Source organism: Panulirus ornatus, chromosome 11 (genome assembly GCF_036320965.1).
Source record: "Panulirus ornatus isolate Po-2019 chromosome 11, ASM3632096v1, whole genome shotgun sequence".
Taxonomy (NCBI): Eukaryota; Metazoa; Arthropoda; class Malacostraca; order Decapoda; family Palinuridae; genus Panulirus; species Panulirus ornatus.
Genome location: NC_092234.1, coordinates 50,471,221 through 50,497,372, shown reverse-complemented (window position 1 = coordinate 50,497,372; position 26,152 = coordinate 50,471,221). Strand labels below are relative to the sequence as shown.

Genomic DNA, 26,152 nt, shown 5'->3' with positions numbered 1-26,152 from the left:
GCACTGAGGGAGGGAGGGAGGGAGGGCGGAGGGCCTAGGCCAGCACTGAGGGAGGGTTGTTAGGCATAAGAGGATTAGGGAAATGAGTCCACACCTACACAATGGTGGACAGACAGTGACTTACACCTGCGTGTCTGATCACCCATGTGTACTGTACGGGGGAGGGAGTTCTACACCCGTCGGGGGCCCCATCTCTTGTACTGCACGGGGGAAGGAGTTCTACACCCGTATGGCCTCATCTCTTGTACTGTACGGGGGAGGGAGTTCTACACCCGTATGGCCTCATCTCTTGTACTGTACGGGGGAGGGAGTTCTACACCCGTATGGCCCCCATCTCTTGTACTGTACGGGGGAGGGAGTTCTACACTCGTATGGCCCCCATCTCTTGTACTGTACGGGGGAGGGAGTTCTACACCCGTATGGCCCCCATCTCTTGTACTGTACGGGGGAGGGAGTTCCACACTCGTGGGGGCCCCATCTCTTGTACTGTACGGGGGAAGGAGTTCCACACTCGTGGGGTCCCCATCTCTTGTACTGTACGGGGGAAGGAGTTCTACACCCGTATGGCCCCATCTCTTGAACTGTACGGGGGAGGGAGTTTTACACTCGTATGGCCCCATCTCTTGTACTGTACGGAGGAGAGAGTTCTAAACCCGTATGGCCCCATCTCTTGTACTGTACGGGGAGGGAGTTCTACACCCGTGGGGGCCCCATCTCTTGTACTGTACGGGGGAGGGAGTTCCAAACTCGTGGGGGCCCCATCTCTTGTACTGTACGGGGGAGGGAGTTCCAAACTCGTGGGGGCCCCATCTCTTGTACTGTACGGGGGAGGGAGTTCTACACTCGTATGGCCCCATCTCTTGAACATTCTCAGCTATTATTCAACTTGTTATATCCATGTTCTCAAGGCATTCTCTTCCATTCACCTACCACTCAGATACCATTCGTAATAATGAATTTCTTACTTAATTTCATGTCATGTCCACCTATGATTGTCCAATCCTCACATCTATCGAAGAACCCGTCCATTATCCATGTCATCGACCCGTTTGAAAAAATAAACCTTAAAATGTTGTGATCAAGTCACCCCTCACTCTTCTCTCTTCCAAGGCGGGGGCACATTTAAGTTTCCCCAGCCTTTCCCCAGTCAGTAACTCGGGGTCATTTCATGCCATGTTTGTCGCTCCTCCTCTGCACCTCCTCCAGCAGCTCTTGGTGCTTCTTCAGTTAGGGTCGAGCCAACCTGAGAGCCATGGTCTGTTCTCGCCCCCTACAGAAGGTCACGAACCCATTGGAAAAGACTCATCCATGAACTTGAAAGCAAATGTCACCTTTTGCTAAACTAGAAAAATATATATATATATATATGAAAAAAGAATAGTTGATCTCCTTAATTATACTCCTAATGTGGGATTCGAACGACAGGTTAGGGACGACGTCCACTTCCCCAAGTCCCCCTCCCACTCCCTTCTCTCTCTCTCTCTCTCTCTCTCTCTCTCTCTCTCTCTCTCTCTCTCTCTCTCTCTCTCTCAGAGGTTCCTGGAGCTCGTCTCCTCCCGGGTTATGAATCGTAACCCAGACCTCCGGGTATGACCTAACCTCATTACTAGACATGGAATCGAGTTGAACTTCATGAATCACGGATAATACCAAGTCTATCCAGGTGTGTGTGTGTGTGTGTGTGTGTGTGTGTGTGTGTGTGTGTGTGTGTGGGTGTGGTGTGTGTGTGTGTGTGCGCTTAACTACATACCTGCATGGTGGTAAGGGGCTGGCGTTCACATAAAACCTTTATAATTCACGAAAGTATACAACGACAAAAAATATATAGGCACCCATATGTACACTTAGGTATATACATTGAAAAAAGACACACACAGACACACACACAGACACACACACACACACACACACAGGGGCACAAGGTACACATCATCAAGGGAAATGTAAATATTGGTGTGTTCAGGGATAACATGGGAGGAAGGCCTGGGTCGTTCGCCTCCTCTGGCCTTCCTAACTCCTCGTGAACCATACATTCTCCCCGGAGGCCGGTAACACTGCCCCACACACCCCCAGGGGATAGGATATGGCTCGCATTATGTCATCCTTCTTACTCTCTCTCTCTCTCTCTCTCTACGAGCCGGCCCCTTCCTAAATGGCTGACATTTCTCGTCTTTTAAGTACTTTTCGTCACTTACACGCCCTCTGTGTATGGCCTCTTCTGGATCGTCGTATCCAACACTTTAATCAAGTACGTATCACTTGTTGCACACAACTTTGTCATCATGAATTTCTTTTTCTTCCCCTTTTCATAGTGCGCTGTGTTGCCTCTCGCTCTGCCCCTGTGTTGCATGACGGACGGACGGAGGGACGGATGGACGGACGGACGGATGGACGGAGGGACGTACGGACGAATTGACGGACGGATGGACGGACGGATGGACGGACGGATGGACGGACGGACGGACGGATGGATGGACGGAGGGACAGACGGACGGATGGACGGACGGACGGACGGAGAGCACGAGCGTGCAGCTCCTGCGTCCCATCATGTGCAGGGCACGTCTGGCCTCCTCGCTGTGGTAGATCGAGTGTCCACACGTTCTGCGTCATGTTCTTCTGTTCTCTTGTGTGTTGCTTTGTTCTCATGCGTCCTGTGTAGCCTCCCTATCGTGTGTTAATGTCTCAACCCGCCCACCAATACTGTCTCTATAATGTCTCCTTCACCAATCATCTCTGTCTCTATAATGTCTCCTTCACCAATCATCTCTGTCTCTATAATGTCTCCTTCACCAGTCATCTCTGTCTCTATAATGTCTCCTTCACCAATCATCTCTGTCTCTATAATGTCTCCTTCACCAGTCATCTCTGTCTCTATAATGTCTCCTTCACCAGTCATCTCTGTCTCTATAATGTCTCCTTCACCAATCATCTCTGTCTCTATAATGTCTCCTTCACCAATCATCTCTGTCTCTATAATGTCTCCTTCATCAATCTACTCTATCTCATCACGTCTCTTTCACCCACCCAAATTGTCTATCAGTATCTCTCCCTCATCGACCATCACAGTCTCTTAACACCTCCCCGCATCCATCACCACTATCTCTTAATGTCTCCCTCTCTCGCCATCACGGCTCCTCATTCTCTCCCTCTACAACCAGCGATGTCTCTTCATATCTCATCCCTCCCAACCCACGACCACTATCTCTTCATGTTTCTCCCCCACCCAACCCCGGCGCCGTCCCCACTGTCTCTAAAAATGCCAATATTATATCTCTACAGTAGAGACAGTCTCCAACATCTCTCTATACGCCCAGGCTGGGAAACACACGACCATAACACGGAGGAAGACTTGGTGGCGCCCAGTGAGGTGAGGTGAGGTGAGGTGAGGTGAGGTGAGGTGAGGTGAGGTGAGGTGGGGTGAGGTGAGGTAGGGTGAGGTGAGGTGAGGTGAGGTGAGGTGAGGTGAGGTGAGGTGAGGTGGGGTGAGGTGAGGTGAGGTGAGGTGAGGTGAGGTGGGGTGAGGTGAGGTGGGGTGAGGTGAGGTGGGGTGAGGTGAGGTGAGGTGAGGTGAGGTGAGGTGAGGTGGGGTGAGGTGAGGTGAGGTGGGGTGAGGTCAGGTGAGGTGAGGTCAGGTGAGGTGAGGTGAGGTGAGGTGGGGTGAGGTGAGGTGGGGTGGGGTGAGGTGAGGTGAGGTGAGGTGAGGTGAGGTGAGGTAGGGTGAGGTGAGGTGAGGTGAGGTGAGGTGAGGTGGGGTGAGGTGAGGTGGGGTGAGGTGAGGTGAGGTGAGGTGAGGTGAGGTGGGGTGAGGTGGGGTGAGGTGAGGTGAGGTGAGGTGAGGTGAGGTGGGGTGAGGTGAGGTGGGGTGGGGTGAGGTGAGGAGGGAGGGTCGACTGCCTGCCTGCCTCTTCCCATGATAGCGTCGACCCCCTCACCCTCACCCCACACCCCTATAAACCTTCCCCTCACCCTTCCCACCAACCCAGGAGTGGACCTCAGCCTCGGCGTCTGGGGAGAGGGGAGGTGGTGGAGGTGGGTGGGGAGATCATCTGGGGGAGGAAGGACAGATAACAGGAGACCTGGTGACCCACGAAGACGGACGCTATCTACTGAGGGACAGAAAATGACACATGGATTTCCCCCCTCCTTCCCCTCCCCTCCCCTCTCTCTCGTGTGGGAGACGAGAGACACAGGGTGGCCAAGCAGTGGGTTCCTCCTCACCCACCCACCCACCACCTGTGGCTACAAGAGGCGGGAAGGAGAACGTGGAGTGAGGCACCCCACCACGTAGTCCACACTAGGCGATACTGCCGTGGGAGTTCTACAGGAAAGCACAGATTGGACACTTTCACCTCGAGTGCCCGCTGTGGTGGTGGGGGTGGTAACGTCTAGAGAGGAAGATGTCACCTCAAAAAAAAAAGAGAGAGAAAAAAAGGGATGCATGTGATTACGACATCAAAATCTCTTTCCCTCTTAATTACTTAATTAGGTCCATTCGGTGATAAATGACCGTCATTAAAGTGTCTGTCAACCCTTCACTGAAAGGGGTTGATAAAATCCTCTCACTGGGGATTGCTCGTCGAATGACGCACACACACCTGTACAGCGGAGGGAACTCCAGCACACACACACACACACACACACACACACACACACACACACACACACACACACATACACACACACACACACACATACACACATATTCTAAGGCATTATTCCCGGCTGCTGAACCGCTCAAACCCTGTGTGATACAGAGGCGCGGTCGTGTCTAAGTTGGTCGAAGTTAGTGACTAAATGCTGAAATCCATTGCTGTCGGATCCTCTGGTAATCTCAGAGAGAGAGAGAGAGAGAGAGAGAGAGAGAGAGAGAGAGAGAAGAGAGAGAGAGAGAGAGAGAGAGAGAGAGAGACCTTTTGATTCTGTTTTTTTCTTCTTTCCCTTAACAACAATAAGAGGCTAAGAATAGCAGGCTTGAGTGTGTCTTTATCTTTTATCATTGATATCATACAAACAACATAAGGGGGCCCCTCCTCCCCCCCTAGTCCGGTGGAGGTCGCGTCCCCACACACACATCCCAACCCTGACCTCACTAAACCCCTCCCGTTGCCATAAGACCGACAGGTACATCACAAAGGCGGAGAATATCATCCCTAATGTCACGCCTGGGACTGGCAAGCACACACACACACACACACACACACACACAGTCCCACTCTGGGAAATTACTTGGGGTCGTCTGGTGTGGCACGGTGGGAGGTTAGAGTCAAGACCTGACACCCAAATGGTATCGTTCACCCTTCCCTCCAGATCTGGTCGCTTAATCATTTCAAGCATATATATATATATATATATATATATATATATATATATATATATATATATATATATATATATATATATATACATATGTTGGAAATGATCACAATTTTGCGCGTGATCAAGATATTCCTATGAGTCCACGGGGAAAATGAAACACGAAAAGTTTCCAAGTGCACTTTCGTGTAATGATCACATCATCAGGGGGAGACACAAGAGAGAAATATAAGTCAGTTGATATACATCGAAGAGACGAAGCTAGGACGCCATTTGGTAAACATGTGATTGTCCAAAACACATGTTTACCAAATGGCGTCCTAGCTTCGTCTCTTCGATGTATATCAACTGACTGTTACATTTCTCTCTTGTGTCTCCCCTGATGATGTGATTATTACACGAAAGTGCACTTGGGAACTTTTCGTGTTTCATTTTCCCCCTGGACTCATAGGAATATATATACATATATATATATATATATATATATATATATATATATATATATATATATATATACATATATATATATATATATATATATATATATCCTACAACACCCTAACACTCCGCTTTTACAAGACTCACCAGCGTCAAAGAGCTCCATAAACACCGCTTTCCTGAACACCCCCCCACATTACCTACCTCCCCCCCCCCACCCAACGCAGGGGGCGAGGGGGAAATTATGGCGGCTTCCCGCGCTGCCAGGCAACACCTCGTAACATTACCAAGTAGTACGATATATTTTCCCCCCCTCCCCTTTCCCTTGGAACGTTCTACAAATGAGTTATGAATATTCTAGCACATCCCATCTCGCCTAACAAGACGTAGTAAGAAAGGAAAGAAGGAGAATATATATATATTTATTTATTTTGCTTAGTCGCTGTCTCCCGCGTTAGCGAGGTAGCGCAAGGAAACAGACGAAAGAAATGGCCCAACCCACCCACGTACACATGTATATACATACACGTCCACACACGCACATATACATACCTATACATCTCAACGTATATATATATATATATATATATATATATATATATATATATATATATATATATATATATATATATACACAGACATATACATATATACACAGACATATACATATATACACATGTACATAATTCATACTTGTTGCCTTTATTCATTTCCGTCGCCACCCCGCCACACATGAAATGACCACCCCCCCCGCTCCTTCCCCCTCGCACGCGCGCGAGGTAGCGCTAGGAAAAGACAACAAAGGCCCCATTCGTTCACGCTCAAGCCTCTACCTGTTGTGTGTAATAATGCACCGAAACCACAGCTCCCTCTCCACATCCAGGCCCCCCACACGAAAACTTATATATAATAATCCCGAATGCATCATTTGTCATTTTATTACATAGAGCCGCCACGAGCCCGTCTCGTGAGAGGGGGCTGGGGGGGGGGGAGCTGGGGGGGCTGGGGGGGGGGGGTAATGGATGTACCGTAATATACGACGTGGCAACGCCGCTCCGCTGACGCCAAGTGGTACTGGGCGAAATACATATACACACACTTTTTGGCCTGTATTTTGTGAGCGGGTCCTTGGGCGCTGTAATGACCCCCCCTGCTAAAGGCATTAGCTTTATTTAGGCGATGTATATTAGACTATTTTTTTAAGATTGATGTGGAGGCGATACGTATGTAAGTGATACGAAATAGCACGAGTGTGTGTGTGTGTGTTAGTGTGTGTACGTGTGTGTGTTACCAGCAGCTGGTAATTTCCCTTGCGCCCATGTATTTTTGCCAATGTTATTAAAGCATTTCCAAATGGGGAGGAAAAAAAAAGAGAGAGAGAGTATAGTTATTGCAACAATCGAGAAAGCGAAGGTCTACCATCGAGTTAATTGTCACACACAGGGAAAAAATAATAAGAAATGAGACAGGAGAGAGCTAGTGAGCTACATGGTTGTGTGTGTGTGTTTCTCCTTCTCTTCTGCTCGGCCATTTGATCCCCAATTACAGCTGGTCTTAGCTTTACGTCATTAGTATCTCACTAACGACAGCAGTTAGTGAAACAATGGTGATTAACTTGTAAGATGCAGCAATATAGCAGTTACGGTGGAGGTAGGTTAATTAACTCTGGTTGGTTTTCTTTACCTAATAATAATGGTTAATTAACTCTGGTTGGTTTCCTTTATCTAATAATAATGGTTAATTAACTCTGGTTGGTTTTCTTTATCTAATAATAATGGCTAATTAACTCTGGTTGGTTTTCTTTATCTAATAATAATGGTTAATTAACTCTGGTTGGTTTTCTTTATCTAATAATAATGGTTAATTAACTCTGGTTGGTTTTCTTTATCTAATAATAATGGTTAATTAACTCTGGTTGGTTTTCTTTATCTAATAATAATGGTTAATTAACTCTGGTTGGTTTTCTTTATCTAATAATAATGGTTAATTAACTCTGGTTGGTTTTCTTTACCTAATAATAATGGTTAATTAACTCTGGTTGGTTTTCTTTATCGAATAATAATGGTTAATTAACTCTGGTTGGTTTTCTTTATCGAATAATAATGGTTAATTAACTCTGGTTGGTTTTCTTTGTCTAATAATAATGGTTAATTAACTCTGGTTGGTTTTCTTTATCGAATAATAATAGTTAATTAACTCTGGTTGGTTTTCTTTATCTAATAATAATGGTTAATTAACTCTGGTTGGTTTTCTTTATCTAATAATAATGGTTAATTAACTCTGGTTGGTTTTCTTTACCTAATAATAATGGTTAATTAACTCTGGTTGGTTTTCTTTACCTAATAATAATGGTTAATTAACTCTGGTTGGTTTTCTTTACCTAATAATAATGGTTAATTAACTCTGGTTGGTTTTCTTTATCGAATAATAATGGTTAATTAACTCTGGTTGGTTTTCTTTATCTAATAATAATGGTTAATTAACTCTGGTTGGTTTTCTTTATCTAATAATAATGGTTAATTAACTCTGGTTGGTTTTCTTAATCTAATAATAATGGTTAATTAACTCTGGTTGGTTTTCTTTATCGAATAATAATGGTTAATTAACTCTGGTTGGTTTTCTTTAGCTAATGATAATCATTATCATCACGATCAATATTATCATTATTATTATTTTAATTGTTACACTTAACCTTGTTATTTCGTTTTTTTTTTTAGATATTTCTCGGCACACGGTCAGCGTTGGGTTTGTTTTGAATATGCTAAAATTGCGTCTCTTCACAAGTATATTTCTTGACAAAAAAAATAATTTCTTGCGCGTATATGGAAGCAAAGCGTCAATAACACGAGAGAAGTAGATAATGATAGTAAATAATAATAATGATGATAATGATAATAACAATAAATATAATAATAATAATAATAATATTAATAATCATAATAATAATAATAATAATAACAACACCGCAGGGATAATGATAATAATAATAATAATAATAATAATAATAATATCAATGATATTAATAATAATAATAATAATAATAATAATGATAATAATAATAATAATAATAATAATAATAATAATGATATTAATAATAATTATAATAATAATGATAATAATAATAATAATAATAATAATAATAATGATATTAATAATAATAATGATAATAATAATGATAATAATAATAATAATAATAATAATAATAATAATAATGATATTAATAATAATAATAATAATAATAATAATAATAATAATGATAATAATAATAATAACACCAATAACATCGCAGACATAATGATAATAATAATAATAATAATAATGATAATAATAATAATAATAATAATAATAATAATAATAATAATAATAACAATAACAACATCGCAGAGATAACTACCAATTGCCCTGTAATTCATGCCCCAAACGGGGTCGTTCGCTGACCGTCTCTCTCTCTCTCTCTCTCTCTCTCTCTCTTTCTTTCTCTCTCTCTTTCTTTCTCTCTCTCTCTCTCTCTCTCTCTCTCTCTCTCTCTCTCTCTCTCTCTCTCTCTCTCTCTCTCTCTTTCTCTCTCTCTTTCTCTCTCTCTCTCTCTCTCTCTCTCTCTCTCTTTCTCTCTCTCTCTCTCTCTCTCTCTCTGCTCACCAGAATGATAGGTGAAATCACCCCACCAATATTACTGCCACGAAACTTTCTTTAGATGGCTGGCTGGCTATCGCCTCGCTAACACCAGTCGTCGCATTCATCCAAGCAGCGTACAGAAGAACCATTTGAAAAATTTGATTTTTTTTTTTTTCAAAAGCGGATGTGTCCGTTAATACGGTTAGGACCGTTAAAACCGTTACGGCCTCCTTCACGGTGAACCGAGCTTCGAGGGTTAACTAGCGTGCTTCGAGGGTTAACTAGCGAGCTTCGAGGGTTAACTAGCGAGCTTCGAAGGTTAACTAGCGAACTTCGAAGGTTAACCAGCGAGCTTCGAGGGTTAACTAGCGTGCTTTGGGGTTTAACTAGCGTGCTTCGAGGGTTAACTAGCGTGCTTCGAGGGATAACTAGCGTGCTTCGAGGAATAACTAGCGTGCTTTGGGGTTTAACTAGTGAGCTTCGAGGGTTAACTAGCGAGCTTCGAGGGTTAACTAGCGAACTTCGAGGGTTAACTAGCGTGCTTTGGGGTTTAACTAGCGAGCTTCGAGGGTTAACTAGCGAACTTCGAGGGTTAACTAGCGTGCTTTGGGGTTTAACTAGCGAGCTTCGAGGGTTAACTAGCGAGCTTCGAGGGTTAACTAGCGAACTTCGAGGGTTAACTAGCGTGCTTTGGGGTTTAACTAGCGAGCTTCGAGGCTTAACTAGCGAGCTTCGAGGGTTAACTAGCGAACTTCGAGGGTTAACTAGCGTGCTTTGGGGTTTAACTAGCGTGCTTCGAGGGTTAACTAGCGAGCTTCGAGGGTTAACTAGCGTGCTTTGGGGTTTAACTAGCGAGCTTCGAGGGATAACTAGCGAGCTTCGAGGGTTAACTAGCGAGCTTCGAAGGTTAACTAGCGAGCTTCAAGAGTTAACTAGCGAGCTTCGAGGTTTAAATAGCGAGCTTCGAGGGTTAACTAGCGAGCCTCAAGGCTTAAGTAGCGAGCCTCAAGGCTTAACTAGCGAGCTTCGAGGGTTAACCAGCGAGCTTCGAGGGTTAACTAGCGAGCTTCGAGAGTTAACTAGCGAGCTTCGAGGGTTAACGAGCGTGCTTCAAGGCTTAACTAGCGAGCCTCGAGGCTTAAGTAGCGTGCATCGAAGCTAATGGGTTTTAAAGTATCTTAATTTCACAGGTAGTGTGAGGTCCATTGAACTGGCAGTTTGCTCATTCAGGGTAGTTACGGCTTCCTGCTTGACACCGAGACGTGGTGGTTATTTCGTTCGTTATGGAATAAAGAAATGTGTCACATTTATTGATTTATTGTTATCACTGTTGCTTTATCATTATCATTATTACTATTATTAGATTATCAGTATTACTAAATTGTTATCATTATTATCATCATCAAATTGTACCATTATTAAATCATATATAAAAATAATAATAATTAATTATCATTAATCATTATTTATTACGTCCCTCGTTACTGCCTCGCGTCACATCCCTCGTTAGTGCCTCGCGTCACATCCCTCGTTACTGCCTCGCGTCACGTCCCTCATTAGTGTCTCGCGTTACGAACCCTTGTTACTGCCTCGCGTCACACCCCTCGTTACTGCCTCGCACTACGTCCCTCGTTACTGCCTCGCGTCACGTCCCTTGTTACTGCCTCGCACTACGCCCCTCGTTACTGCCTCGCGTCACGTCCCTCATTAGTGCCTCGCGTCACATCCCTCGTTACTGCCTCGCGTTACGAACCCTCGTTACTGCCTCGCGTCACGTCCCTCATTAGTGTCTCGCGTTACGAACCCTCGTTACTGCCTCGCGTCACAACCCTCGTTACTGCCTCGCATCATATCCCTCATTAGTGTCTCGCGTTACGAACCCTCGTTACTGCCTCGCGTCACATCCTTCGTTACTGCCTCGCGTCACATCCCCCCCTGAGGATGTTACAGGCGACCGTAACGCTGCCGGACCTAGCGGACAAGCCACTGCCTGCCCAGGGGGGTTTGGGGGGGGGGTTTGGTAACACCCCCCCAAATGTTTTCATCAGGGTAACACACGAGGGTGGAAGGCCCAAGCGACGGGCAGGTCCTCCTCCGTGTGGAGGGCTGCCAAGGGACGAACGAATTAAGGGTCATTTGCGCCCGCGTCCAGGGGAAACGACTGTGTGGGGTTCTCTTTCTCTTCCACACCCCTTTCCCTTAAGGGACAACAAGAGGAGGGGAGAGGAGGGTTGTTGTGGGGGAGGGTAGTGGGGTGAGGGGTGGGTTAAGTGGAGGGGAGGAGGAGGAGGAAGAGGAGGGGTGATGAGTGGGTGGGTGGTTAGGAAGGAAGGAGGGTTAGGGTTAGGGAGGGTGTTTACAATGCATGCAAGATGCTTCCAATGACAGACTGGTTGTTGGAAGGAGCAGGAGAGTCATATGCCTCCCTCACTCCCTCCCTCGGGAGCTGGTATTGACACGGGGGGGGGGGGGGGGGGGGGGGGGGGTGTGTGTGTGTGTGTGTGTGTGTGTGTGTGTGTGTGTGTGTGTGTGTGTGTGTGTGTGGCACGCTCACGTCACCTCCCCTGGCGCCCCCACACATCGGTATGTACCTCCCCCAGGGTCGAGGGTTCGAAACCCGCCTCATCAGTGCCTCAAGCTATCTTATTCCATTGTGCAGAGATCGCAACCCTCGAAAGCTTGGAGGATTATGTGATATATATATACATATATATATATATATATATATATATATATATATATATATATATATATATATATATATATATATATATATTCCTATGAGTCCACGGGGAAAATGAAACACGAAAAGTTCCTAAGTGCACTTTCGTGTCATAATCACATCATCAGGGGAGACACAAGAGAGAAAGGTGCTGGTAACGCAGGTAACAGGGGATGATGGCAGGAGAGGACAACCATGTGGGCTGACAACACAGGACAACAGAGGCAACAGGGGGAGTGACAACACAGGACAACAGAGGCAACAGGGGAGTGACAACACAGGACAACAGAGGCAACAGGGGAGTGACAACACAGGACAACAGAGGCAACAGGGGAGTGACAACATAGGACAACAGAGACAATGGGGGAGTGACAACACAGGACAACAGAGGCAACAGGGGAGTGACAACACAGGACAACAGAGACAACAGGGGGAGTAACAACACAGGACAACAGATAACAGAGGGAGTGACAACCCAGGACAACAGATAACAGGGAGTGACAACACAAGACAACAGGGGCAACAGAGGGAGTGACAACACAGGACAACAGAGACAACAGGGGAACTGACAACACAGGACAACAGAACCAACAGAGGGACTGACAACAGAAACAGCATAGGAGTCGCCAACAGAGAACAACAGACTATCGTGGGTGTGGGGGTGTGGGGGCAGGAGGCAACAGAGAACAACATGGGTCCGGCAACAGGGGACGAGAGAGAGAGAGAGAGAGAGAGAGAGAGAGAGAGAGAGAGAGAGAGAGAGAGAGAGAGCAACGGAGCCAACAGAGAAGCCGGCACGAGAGACCGAACAGAGCATCAACAGGAAGGCCCCGGGCATCAGAGGACAACGGGGGCGGGAGGTGGGGGGAGCAAACAGAGGACAAGGAGGGGGGGGGGCAGCCAACAACGGAGAGAACAGAAAGCTGGGCAACAGAGCCTCGGGGGAGGGGATGGGGGAGGGGTACCCCGGGGGTGTGGGGGGGGGCAATAAATTATGCACAGTCACGCTTCCGCAACTCCGCCACACTACGCTATCGACGTGGCCACTGGCCACCCCCAGCACCTGTGGTGGTCAGTGGCCACACCCCCAGCACCTGTGGTGGTCAGTGGCCACACCCCCAGCACCTGTCGTGGTCAGTGGCCACACCCCCAGCACCTGTGGTGGTCAGTGGCCACACCCCCAGCACCTGTGGTGGTCAGTGGCCACACCCCCAGCACCTGTGGTGGTCAGTGGCCACACCCCTCAGCACCTGTGGTGGTAAGTGGCCATCCCCCAGCACCTGTGGTGGTCAGTGGTCACACCCCAAGCACCTGTAGTTGTCAGTGGCCACACCCCCAGCACCTGTGGTGGTCTGTGGCCCACACCCCAAGCACCTGTGGTGGTCTGTGGCCACACCCCAAGCACCTGTAGTTGTCAGTGGCCACACCCCCAGCACCTGTGGTGGTCTGTGGCCACACACTCAGCAGTGGTAACGCTGTAGTGGCTCTATAGTGGTGGAATATGAGAGTGGTCGTGGTGATAATGGCCCTCTGCTCTTAATGGCCCCAACGTCCAAGGTAATGATTACATTCCCAACCATGATTGGGCCAAAGTCAAAACCATTTGCCCGTGGCCATAACTCGCACAGTTACCAACACAACACAACTGTTACTTCGTTACCGAATTGCTTCCGTTGGCAGATGTGGTCCTCTTTACACCCAGATTACGTTATCACAAACATCTATCCACGAAAACCCGAATATATATATATATATATATATATATATATATATATATATATATATATATATATATATATATATATATATATCCCTGGGGACTTGGGAGAGCGAATACTTCTCACGTATTCCCTGCGTGTCGTAGAAGGCGACTAAAAGGGGAGGGAGCGGGGAGGCCTGCAAATCCTCCTCTCCCATTTTTCAATTTTCCAAAAGAGGGAACAGAGAAGGGGGCCAAGTGAGGATATTCTCTCTAAGGATCAGTCCTTTGTTCTTAACGCTACCTCGCTAACGCGAGAAATGTTGAATATATATATATATATATATATATATATATATATATATATATATATATATATATATATATATATATATATATATATATATATATATATATATATATATATATATATATATAAGATACTTTGAAAGAAGAAACTTATTTAGTTATAAAAAAGCTGAAGAATCAATCAATACACCTGAAAGAAATACAGGTATTACTATCCATTATGCACAAGACAGTTTGGCCACGACCATACCACAACACCCTGCCTACAACCTGTGTACCTCTCCCTACACAGAGACCATACACACACAAGCCCACACTACAACACCCACCTCTGTAGTGTGTGTGTGTGTGTGTATGTGTGTTCGTACACTTACCTTTTCAGTGTTGTAGCCAGACTTTTATATATATATATATATATATATATATATATATATATATATATATATATATATATATATATATATATATATATATATATATATAACTCCAGTACGTCAAGAAAAATGAGAAGACTCATAAATAATGCAATATTAATTAACAAGTATTCGTCTATGTCTGATTATGTTTGACGTGAGTGCTTTAGACCTTACCACATTTCTTTAAGCACTTTATAATATCTTACACACGTTAAGTGTAATATTTGTAACTATAGTTATCATATTTAATCTATGGGAATCAAAGGTATATCAATCATAAACACATGATACCCTAAAAGATCACATACAAAGAAGGATTGTAAATAACCCCATATATATATATATATATATATATATATATATATATATATATATATATATATATATATATATATATATATATATATTCTTTCAAACTATTCGCCATTTCCCGCATTAGCGAGGTAGCGTTAAGAACAGAGGACTGGGCCTTGAGGGAATACCCTCACCTGGCCCAATTCTCTGTTCCTTCTTTTGGAAAATTAAAAAAAAAAAAACGAGAGGGGAGGATTTCCAGCCCCCCGCTCCCTCCCCTTTTAGTCGCCTTCTACGACACGCAGGGAATACGTGGGAAGTATTCTTTCTCCCCTATCCCCAGGGATATATATATATATATATATATATATATATATATATATATATATATATATATATATATATATATATATATATATATATATATATATATATATATATAACACAGGCATTTACATCTAGAAAATTATTGAACACTCAAGAGAAGTGAGGTTGAGTATACAAACATTTTGCTTGACCAGATCACAACAAACGTGTGGGGTGAGTGGGAGAAGCAGCTTCCTCTCCCAGGATGTACAGGGAGAGCCACAGTGAGCGGCACCAGGGGAGAGAGGAGGAGTACGTCCATGGAGGGGAGCGAGTTAACACAAACGCTTTTCCTCACCACAATTAACAAGATGGTTCTCTAACCAGTTGTTAACCAACTATTAACAAATACAGAAAGAGTCAAATTCTAACTCTGTGTGACGACAGATGTTCTAGTAATGTTAAAAACATCAAGTGTAAACACGGTACAACACTAAACACATCAAAGGGCCTTAAGCTTCATACTCTATCGCACACCGATAAGCTTATCCAAAGCTTGTACCGTCGCCTGTACCTGCAAGCTTATCCCAAGACTTTACTGTCACACATGGATAAGCTTTAACAGCCATACAACAGTAAAGCATTTACTATCACACATCAGAAAGCTTTAACTATCACACAGCAGTAAGCTGTTCTTAATTCCACACACCGATAAGCTTTAACTGCCACATACTAGTAGCTGGTACTGTAACATACCAGTAAGTTTTAAAGGTCACATACACCAGCTGTTTTAAAGGTCATACACCAGTAAGCTTTAAAGGTCATACACCAGTAAGCTTTAAATGTCACAAACACACCAGTAAGCTTTAAACGTCACACACACACACACACACACACACACACTAGTAAGCTTTAAGGGTCACATCCATACACACCAGTAAGCTTTAAACGTCACACACACACACCATAGGAAGCTTTAAAGGTCATATATATACAAAAACCTTTAAGCTTTAAAGGCGACATACTAATAAGCTTTAAAGGACACACACACCAGTAAGCTTTTAAGGCCAAATACCACTGAGCTTTATTGTTACACCAATAAGCTTTATCTGTCACACTGTTAAGCTTTAATTGGCCCGCAACAGTATGATTTTACTAGCACACCAATAAACTTTAAATGCCACACACTAGTAAGCTTTAACTGTCACACACCAGTAAGTTTTCACTATCACACTTGTAGTATAATTGACATCCATTAGAAAGCTTTAACTGTCACACACTAATAAGCTCTAGCTGTCAGACACCAGTAAGCTTTAACTATCATTCATCAGTAAGCTTTAACTGTCATACACCAGCAAGCTTTAGCTGTCACTCTAGTAAGCTTTAACTTTCACACACCAGTAAGCTACAACTGTCACACACTAGTAAGCTTTAATCATCACACACCAGTAAGCTTCAACTGTCACACACTAGTAAGCTTTAATTATCACACACCAGTAAGCTTCAACTGTCACACCCTAGTAAGCTTTAACCGTCACACACCAGCAAGCTTCAACTGTCACAAATCAGTAAGCTCTAATTGCCACATATCATCAAAATTCAACTGTCACACAAAAATAAGCTCTATCACAAACCACTAAGCTTTAACTGTCACTAATAAGCTTCAACTATTACACACCATTCAGCTTCAACTATCACACACCATTACGCTTCAACTATTGCACACTATCAAGCAATCACACACCATTAAGCTTCAACTATCACACACAACTAAACTTCAACCATCACACAGCCCAAAGCTTCAACTATCACACACCATTAAGTTTCAACTATCACACACCATTAAGCTTCAACTATCGCACACCATTAAGCTTCAACTATCACACACCATTGAGCTTCAACCATCAAACACCATTAAGCTTCCACTATCGCACACCATTAAGTTTCAACCATCACACACCATTAAGCTTAAACTATCACGCACCACTGAGCTTCAAGTATCGTACAGCATCAAGCTTCAACTATCACACACCATTAAGCTTCAACTATCGCACACCATTAAGCTCAACCATCACACACCATTAAGCTTCAACCACCGCACACCATTAAGCTTCAACTATCGCACACCATTAAGCTCAACCATCACACACCATTAAGCTTCAACTATCACACACCATTAAGCTTCAACTATCACACACCATTAAGCTCCAAGCATCACACACTATCAAGCTTCAACTATCACACACCATCAAGCTTCAACTATCACACACTATTAAGCTTCAACTATCGCACACCATTAAGCTTCAACCATCACACACCATTAAGCTTCAACCATCACACACTATTAAGCTTCAACTATTACACACCATTAAGTTTCAACTACCACACACCATTAAGCTTCAACCGTCACACCCCATTAAGCTTCAACTATCACACAGCATTAAGTTTCAACTATCGCACACCATTAAGCTTCAACTATCACACACCATTAAGCTTCAAATATCACACACCATTAAGCTTCAACTATGACACACCATTCAGCTTCAACCATCACACAGCATCAAGCTTCAACTATCATACCAATTAAGCTTCAACCATCACACACCATTAAGTTTCAACTATCACACACCATTCAGCTTCAACCATCACACACCATTAAGCTTCAACTATCACACACCATTCAGCTTCAACCATCACATACCATGAAGCTTCAACTATCACACACCATTAAGTTTCAACCATCACACACCATTAAGCTTCAACTATCACGCACCATTAAGCTCAACCATCACACACCATTAAGCCTCAACTATCACACACCATTAAGCTTCAACTATCGCACACTATTAAGCTCAACCATCACACACCATTAAGCTTCAACCATCGCACACCATTAAGCTTCAACCATCACACATCATTCAGCTTCAACCATCACACACCATTAAGCTTCAACTATCACACACCATTCAGCTTCAACTATCACACACCATTAAGCTTCAACTATCACACCATTAAGCTCAACCATCACACACCATCAAGCTTCAACTATCACACACCATTAAGTTTCAACTATCACACACCATTAAGCTTCAACTATCACACACCATTCAGCTTCAACCATCACACACCATTCAGCTTCAACCATCACACACCATTAAGCTTCAACCATCACACACCATTCAGCTTCAACCATCACACACCATTAAGCTTCAACCATCACACACCATTAAGCTTCAACCATCACACACCATTAAGCTTCAACTATCACACACCATTCAGCTTCAACCATCACACACCAGCAGGATCTCCACAACACCACCACAACCACACTAGTTTCTACATTTCAACATACGATGGTTACCAATACAGCTACGGTACCCATGTTGATGACCAGGTCCATCTACATGTTAACATCTAACAACAACCCCAATCTACAACACTCACACGGAACATCGAACGTCTACATCATCAAAACATCGACAATACAACACCAAGATACATCAAGATGTATTATACATTAGTGGGAGAGAGACACGGAGCGGATCTCGGTGTGACAGGAAGTGTGCGAAGGGTGGAAATTGCTCTAAGAAGGCCCCCTAAAGGGGTTGTGTGCGAAAGGGTGACGGACGGGCAGGGTGTTCTGTCTTGCAGGGAGGGGTGGGGAGGTGGGAAGTGGTCTATTGTGCGAAAGTAGTGGGGCTATCTAACACGTAAGGGAGGGAGGCACTGCCGTCATATCAGTGGGAGGGGTGTTAGGTGGTGTGGTTCGGTGTGCTGTAGGTGGGGGTTGAAGAGTCGTTGAGTGGGGAAGGAAGGGGGAGAGAGAAAGAGAGAGAGAGAGCAGGTGGTAAGTGGCTGAAGGTGGCAGGCGGTGGTGAAAAAAGGGAGAGTAATCACCACACACACATACACAAACATCTGCGGGAGATGCACTGTGAGACATGTGCTTTGGGGATGCAGCAGACACGGGGCAGCATCATCTCCCTGGCCACACTTGCCCACATACACAGTACGAACGAACAGCTAAACAGACAGACAGATAGCCAGCCAGCCAAACAGACAGGCTGGACCACTACTACGTCACTACCCAACGCATGCGCCATCAAGCAGGCACAGGGGAGGTAAGGGGGACCACCCTCCGTCTTACCACTGGCAGACAAGACAGTAGAACGCAAAAGACCTCCTTCAAGATCTTTTGGACAGGGTCCCTCCGGCGCTTACAAGTCGGCTCTCAAAGTGCGACTGGTCCTACACCTGTAGAGAGGATGAGTGATGAGGGCTGCTGCTCCTGAGGGAGTGTGACTGGTATACAACTGTAGGGAGGATGAGTGTGGAGGGCTGCTGGTCCTGAGGGAGTGTGGCTGGTATACAACTGTAGGGAGGATGAGTGATGAGGGCTGCTGGTCCTGAGGGAGTGTGACTGGTATACAACTGTAGGGAGGATGAGTGTGGAGGGTTGCTCCTAATGGAGTGTGTGTCAGAGTGAGGAAGGTATTTGGAAGGATGTATGCATATGTGTAGTACTGCTACACAGACCTATTTTTTGGCTGCGTAAGAGGAGACATAAGAGATCCATGAGTGATACGTGGATAAATGACATTAAAAAAATGATCATGGAAGAATTAGCTGCTGGAACCTGTTCTGGAAGGGAAAAATGAACCATTCTACGAACACAGGTTCAACTGCCTGTACCATATCATTCTACCATACCTCCATATGCATAATGCAGCCACCCAACGTTAATTTACTTGGTAATAACAAAAAAAAAAAGATTCAGAATACATGAACACTAAACAATCCTCAAAATGGATGAATTTTATAATTAGTTCGCTGGAATAGCTCTGAGGAGAGGGGGAAACACAGGGGAAATATCATACATATATATAAAAAGATCAGGTGAACACACGGAGTGTGGCAATGTTACTTAACCCCACATTGGGGTTACGAGCCACCTCTCCCCCCTGTGTTGATAGCCCGCCACTGGTGACTGCCACAGCTGGTGACAATGAGAGCGGGAGCAACCACACACACACACACACACCTGATAAGTGATTGTCCACACTCCTGGAAAGTAAACAATGAACGAACACTTCTGATGCTACTATTACTCTTTCTACGAGTGCTACTACGATTACTACTACTACAACTACTACCACTACTACTACTACGATTACTAATACACTACTACATACAATGGCACGACAAAAGCCAAAGCTACACGACACAGCTACACAAGGACGGACGTAGCCCTGAAACAGAAGTGTCCTCCAGCCGCTCTCCTGGTCTCTCTCCTTCAAACACCACACGACTTTTATATTTCTAACCACTCGAGCACGACAGCACGGTCCCTGAGTACGACAGCACGACCCCTTACCGGGATGGTAAAGTCCCTGAGCACGACGGTACGACCCCCTAGCACGACGGTAGGGCCTTGAGTACGACGGTACAAGCCCATAACACGACGGTGCGACATCCAAACACGACGGTACGACCCCTTAGCACGACGGTAATGCCTTGAGTACGACGGTACAAGCCCAGAGCACGACGGTACGACATCCTGGCACGACGGTGCAAGCCCATAACACGACGGTACGACCCCCTCGCACGGCGGCATGACACCTCGAGCACGACGCTACGAACTTTGGATCAAGAAAGGGCACGACCCTTACGTACGATGGTCCGGCTTTTGACATGACCCTTAGAATAAGGTGAAGTGAAACACCAGGCCATAATACCCAAACGTCGTACCGTCGTGGTTACGGGTCGTGTACCGTCGTGGTTACGGGCCGTGTACCGTCGTGGTTACGGGTCGTGTACCGTCGCCTTTCAAAGACCCATGACTTTTCCTCTCCACACAATGACGGTTGTGTCTCTGACGAGAGAGAGAGAGAGAGAGAGAGAGAGAGAGAGAGAGAGAGAGAGAGAGAGAGAGAGAGAGAGAGAGAGAGAGAGAGACAGACAGGAGGTTATGCCGCTGTCAGCAGTGAACCAGAAGCCATCAGTTGATGACAGGTCATGTGGCTGGCTGGCTGATGGGGCGAGGCGGACATGGGACACAATGCAGGTGCGGGGGGGAACAGACAACCCAGGCTCACACCGCGCGGACGCCCGCTCCCAAAAGCTCACCTTTTGCAATCATCTCTTCAACCGGGGGCGTATCTGTCCTCCTCAGGGTAGCGGGGCTTGGGGAAGGGAAGGGTATATATCAGAGGGAAAGATAACAGGAGACCTACTGCTCCACGACGGGGGTTATCTGTGGACACAGGACAGCACGAAAGACATCCATCGACCTGCGTCCAGGCGAAAGGTATTGAGGATGATCTACCCACGAGGGTAGATCATCCTCAGTCGTGACAGAGGCGTCTACCCTCAATCGTGTCGGAGGCCGACCTGGGCCTCAAGGTTGATCTACCCACGGGGGTAGATCATCCTCAATTGTGCCAGAGGCGTCTACCCTCAATCGTGTCGGAGGCCGACCTGGTAAATACAACAAAATAAACACCAATAGAGGCGTTGTCCAGGGTAGAACTGACTGCCTTCCTCTCGTTGTGTTCTCAGCCCTGGCGCTACCTGCCGTACATATTAATAACACGTGTACACACACACACACCTGTGGTCTTGGATGAGGGACACCTGTCACGTGCGGTAACTGCTGCGTGTCCCGCGGTCGGCCCTCTCGCATTTCATGTTGATGAGGCGTGACCGGAGGGCGGCAGGTGGAGGGGTCGGTCAACGCTAGGACAACCAGGCCTGACAATATATAACGTCGGGCGGGGTTGCGACCGTCACACAACCCAGGTCACGACAGACCTCTGGCAGGAAGGAACTACTCTTCCCCCGCTCCTTCAACAGGACTCCCTCACGGGGGATTACAATGGTACACTGAACAGCTCTTGGAAGCAAGCAGCCCCCCGACCTTCTCCACAGGTAGACCATCACAAGCGTTAAGAGTAAGCTACACACCTTAGGTGAGAAGCTGTACTGATATGAGTGTGGCAGGAGCCTGCACACACACACACACACACTCTCCGACCTCCTCACCAAGACGCCACGAGAGACTCTCGAGGTGAGGGAAAGACTTCAAACGAGTACGGATGCCTGACTATGGCGCCGACAGTGGCTGGAACTTCTATTTCCAGGCGGTGAGGAACTGTTCCCAGAACAGTCAAAAGGTTGCATACCCAGTGATCGGCTGGAACGAGGTGGTTCATCAAGTAAACGATCGGGCGAAAAAAAGCAAAACAAATCTAACATCTGTAATGGCCATGGCTTGCCAGGGTAGAAGATGGTCATACGTGGGGTTTACCCATGACGATACCTGGACTCGAGAGGTTACAGTGAGAGGATCTTTGACATCACAGTTTTCTGTGGTACTAAAATGAAACCTTTCGTTTCATGATCTCAGTCACTTCAGCCTCGTCCCTGTCCCCTTATTCCAAGAAACTGGACGCCACCTTCCTCGAAGAAGTCGGTTCGAAGGAGAGAGAAACCATCTAGCAATATGAAGCCAAACAACCAGCAGTCAATCCCTCCAGGTCGTCACACAGTCTTCCCAAGCTTCTTCCAGTGGAAGCAATTAGCCCAAGGGCGACGCAGCTGTCCAAGTACACCATGCAGGAGGAACGCGTCTCCCAGGGCAAGCTGAGGTACACATCAGACAAACAGCTGCTGGAAGCGACACACAAACACACACACACACATATAAGATCAGCGAAGGCGTCTCCAAAGCAGCTTAACAAGAGGCAATAAGCTCTGGGGGGGACTGGCTGCTGCCATTGAAGTCAGGAGCTGCCACCAGGCGAAGTTAGTTACTAAATCTGTCGCACCTGCTCCAGTTCCGTGGCGGACACCTCTCACTTGAGGAGGAGGAGAAGGAGGAGGAGGAGGAGGAGGAGGAGGAGGAGGAGGAGGAGAAGGAGGAGGAGGAGGAGGAGGAGGAGGAGGAGGAGGAGGAGGAGGAGGAGGAGGGAGACCAACAGACGATAAGCAGGAGGAAGAGAAAGGGAAAGAGAATTGAAGTTAAGACTACGAAAAGGAATTCAAATTAAATATGCTACCTCAGTGAATTTTGTATCTTTCTTCCCCAGACCAATGTGCATCATCTTTGCTTCTTGCCACTTCGGCAGATGACCAGATTCATCAAGAGTAAACCAAGACTGAGTTGGAAGTTCTGGGTACTCGTTAACTCGTTGAGTGCAGCTTATGACCTGATTCCACGAAATACCGACCCTCACATCCGTTACACGGGACTTGGTATATTATTCCACTCTCTTGTTTGTCTTCCCTGTTTCACAATGTTTCCAAATTCTTGTCCCTGCAGTATTAGCTGATCTTATGCCCATTACATCCGTTACAGGGGACTTGGTATATTATTCCACTGTCCTGTTTGTCTTCCCTGTTTCACAATGTTTCCAAATTCTTGTCCCTGCAGTATTAGCGGATCTTATGACCTTTTTTTTTTTTTAGCAAAGGACTTTCCAATCCTTCTGGTAATGCAGAATGGCGGGATGCTGGGTGTCTGACATTGTCGCTAACCACTCTCTCTCTCTATATCTCTTCCCTCTTTCTCCTTGCCATCTCAACCGCTTTCCTCTTCAGTCTGTGGCCAAGTCCCTCTGGGTACATCAATTTACTAAAAGCCTCTGTAAATGTGTATCTGAATTCATTCTCTCAACATTTCTCGCTCCAGATCTGCATCGCTCGTGGAGAAGAATCCAATACCAACATCTGTTCTGGTCCTCATACTGTGGGCCGGCGACGGGAAGAGCGCGAGATGATGTCCTCGCGATCTGTTTGACTCTCTGTGGCAGAGTGGGAGGCTGGAAACCAACCCCCCTTCTCGGGTGCTGCCTCCCCCATCCTGTGTCTGTGTGTCAGTCTGTCTGTCGAGGTGTGGGGAGTGTTCTGTTCTCCCCCCCCCCCCAAGGAGGAGGCGGAGACCACGTCGACCTCCGATGCTATATTAAGGACTTGTGTGTTTTCCCTTATTTCCTGGTTAGTCCTTTGTGAGGCGAACTTGTTTCAGTGGAACGTAAGAGAATATGGTCTTGTTTCAACACACACACACACACACACACACACACATATATAAATATATATAGATATATTCCTGGGACCGTCATCGGCGAATGTCTATGCAAATGGTCAGACAATCCGTGGAAACACACCTGATCTGCTCCAGATTGGGGGACAACTTTTGCCGGTCTGAGAGAACTTGGCCTCTGTCAACAGAGAGCCGAGGCTGACTGGAGCCCGCCCTCCTCCCTCCCTCCCTCTCATTATCCCATCCCTCCTACTGCAGCTCCTCCATCCCGATTCTCTCTCTCTCTCTCTCTCTCTCTCTCTCTCTCTCTCTCTCTCTCTCTCTCTCTCTCTCTCTCCACACCATTCCATCTCTGTTCCATCGCCACAACACCACCACACACACACACACATCATGCATCCCAACTTACTCGAGGCAACGATTTCTTCTAATGCCTCCTATTTCTTCTAATGCCTCCTATTTCTTCTAATGCCTCCTATTTCTTCTAATGCCTCTTATTTCTTCCACCAATTTCCATCTATTTTCCTCTTCTTCTTCTTCCCCATTATCACCCATTTCTTCTCTCTTTTTACTTATCTCTTTTCCCCATTGCCATCCATTTCCCCCATCACACTCCAAACGAAAATACACACATAAACTCATCACCAAAGGAAAATACACATATAAACCCACCCTTCAAAAACACACACACATAAACCCACCCTCCAAAGGAAAACACACACATGAACCCACCCTCCAAAGGAAAATACACACACAAACCCACCCTCCAAAGGAAAATACACATATAAACCCAACCTCCAATGGAAAATACACTCATAAACCCAACCTTTAAAAGGAAAATACATACATAAACCCACCCTCCAAAGGAAAATATACACATTAACAAACCTTCCAAAGGAAAACACACATAAACCCACCCTCCAAAGGAAAATACACATATAAACCCAACCTCCAATGGAAAATACACTCATAAACCCAACCTTTAAAAGGAAAATACATACATAAACCCACCCTCCAAAGGAAAATATACACATTAACAAACCTTCCAAAGGAAAACACACATAAACCCACCCTCCAAAGGAAAATACACATATAAACCCACCCTCCAATGGAAAATACACTCATAAACCCAACCTTTAAAAGGAATATACATACATAAACCCACCCTCCAAAGGAAAATATACACATTAACAAACTCTCCAAAGGAAAACACACATAAACCCACCCTCCAAAGGAAAATACACATATAAACCCACCCTCCAATGGAAAATACACTTATAAACCCAACCTTTAAAAGGAATATACATACATAAACCCACCCTCCAAAGGAAAATATACACATTAACAAACCTTCCAAAGGAAAACACACATAAACCCACCCTCCAAAGGAAAATACACATATAAACCCACCCTCCAATGGAAAATACACTCATAAACCCAACCTTTAAAAGGAATATACATACATAAACCCACCCTCCAAAGGAAAACACATACATAAAACCATCCTCCAAATGAAAACACACACACATCAACCCACCCTCCAATGGAAAATACACACATAAACCCACCCTCCAAAGTAAAACACACACATAAACCCACCCTCCAAAGTAAAACACACACATAAACCCACCCTCCAAAGTAAAACACTCACATAAACCCACCCTCCAAAGTAAAACACACACATCAACCCACCCTCCAAAGTAAAACACTCACATAAACCCACCCTCCAAAGTAAAACACTCACATAAACCCATCCTCCAAAGTAAAACACACACATAAACCCACCCTCCAAAAAAAAAACCCTCCAAATTGGGAGTAGCGCTGCGCTTCACCACAGCCGGCGACAAATGGAACGGTCATAATAAAACAGTATTGGAAAATTGCATTCCAGTCAACTGATGACGCGCTCGACCGCACTTTGATGCGATACACCGACTGTGGCACGACGGTACGACCCGGGGTGCACGACGGTACGACCCGAGGTGCACGACGGTACG

At 45.5% G+C, this 26,152-nt stretch overlaps 1 protein-coding gene across 9 annotated transcripts in view; it reads right to left on the bottom strand.

Annotated features, from left to right (window-relative positions):
* Positions 1–26,152, bottom strand: part of Cbp53E (Calbindin 53E) — a 511,499-nt gene that overhangs the window by 135,865 nt on the left and 349,482 nt on the right. For 7 of the 9 annotated variants that reach the window (XM_071667001.1, XM_071666998.1, XM_071667008.1 and 4 more), the window contains exon 3: positions 19,260–19,366. The exons of the other annotated variants lie outside the window; for them this stretch is intronic. The gene's annotated coding sequence lies outside the window, so the exon portion shown is untranslated. The remainder of the gene's footprint in view (positions 1–19,259; positions 19,367–26,152) is intronic. 9 annotated transcript variants of the gene reach the window in all.